Here is a 1616-nt window from a genome sequence, read left to right as displayed (position 1 = left end):
CTATAAATTAAAAATTTCCTAATTATCCTATTAAACATAAAAATTAAAACTAATTCAGTGGTATTAAAACTAATCTAGTGGTGTTGCCTTCCCAATAACAGCGCCAATAGCTTGACGGCTTTATGACGTACTAATGTCTAGAGTATGAATACTGCAAAAAAATATAAGCGTTAGGCAGTTTCTGCAAGTATACGGGTTAGGTTGTAATATAGTTTTGCAACCCAAGGGAGACGAAACTAAACTAATTCTAACTTCTCCGCTAATAGGTCTAATTAGTAATTTAATTAAACTATATTACGATTAATTCTAAGATGGTGAAAAATAATAATTTAACGAATACTCAAAATAATATAAAATAAATAAGGAAACAAATTGCAAATTTTATCAGATGTAATCGACAGAAGACTAACTCGCTTCGATATTCATAACTAACTCCTATTTCAGGTTCTATCTAATTATCTAGTCATTAACCTAGCAAGGCCTCTTGGCCTTCCACTAACTTAATAAGTCTAGAAGAACTACTTATCTCTCCACCTCACAGGCTAGACTAGATTGGGGTAAGGTTTTCACAGATAGGCAATACCAATTTTGGGTTTATTCCCACCTATATGACTTCTTAAGGTCGTCAAGCTTAAAGTTTTAAGTTCTTCCTATCCCAACTAGCTGATCCACTAATAAACCCTACATAGAAATTAATTAATCCTACGTTCACTCGTTAATCTCCCGTTAACAAAATTGTTCCTCATGGATTTAACAAACATCGTAAACTTGATTAAAAATATAAACATTGGAAATAAATAAAGAAGAGAGTTTAGAAAAATCCTGATATATTAATAGCAGTGTGAAAGGTAATCCACCGAATAGTTTGGTGAATCCACAGTCTGAATTCCACAAAAAACAAAATAAAATAACTAGAATTACAATTGAAAGGAAACCTAAACTAAAAATAAAAAATAGAACTAAGTAGGAAATGAAAAATAAAACTTAGGTAAAAAGTGTCCATAAACTAAGCATAGAAATCCTTTTTATAGGTCTAGGGTTGGTGTTTGATCCTTGACCTAATTTGGCTAATTATTCCTATTAATAATGGTTGTCTGGATGAAAACACCCTTGGCTCATTAATTGGCCTCGTAACATCGGTGTCTCGACACTGATGGCAGTCTACTAGTCTTGGGCGTGTCTTTAGGGCTGTGTTACGACACCGAAGGCATTTTTCTCCTATTGAGTACTTTGTTCACTGTGTTGCGACATTGGAGCTCTATGTTGCAACATTGCTATGATGTTTTGAAAGCAGTTCGGTAAGCCCATAATGCATCATTAAGTCTCAAGGTCTAATCTTTGCTATTTGGATTAACTATTTTTTCCAAAATGTTCTTAACCTTCCTATTTGCATGTACTACATGTCCATTTTTCTGAGGGTGATAAGGGGTTGCAACTTTGTATGTAATAGTTGTTGGAAAAAAAATGGGTTTGGAAAACACATTAAAAAATAAGTTTGAGAAAAAAAATAGAGTTTTAAATTTTTTTTTCAAATCTAGAACGTAATTGTGTTATTTAAATTAATAAACACTTAATTAAAATTTTACCTTTTTGATTCTTCTAAGATGAAAGCTTCA

This window comes from Gossypium hirsutum, chromosome A06, assembly GCF_007990345.1.
Source record: "Gossypium hirsutum isolate 1008001.06 chromosome A06, Gossypium_hirsutum_v2.1, whole genome shotgun sequence".
Lineage (NCBI taxonomy): Eukaryota > Viridiplantae > Streptophyta > Magnoliopsida > Malvales > Malvaceae > Gossypium > Gossypium hirsutum.
This window is presented reverse-complemented; position numbering follows the sequence as displayed.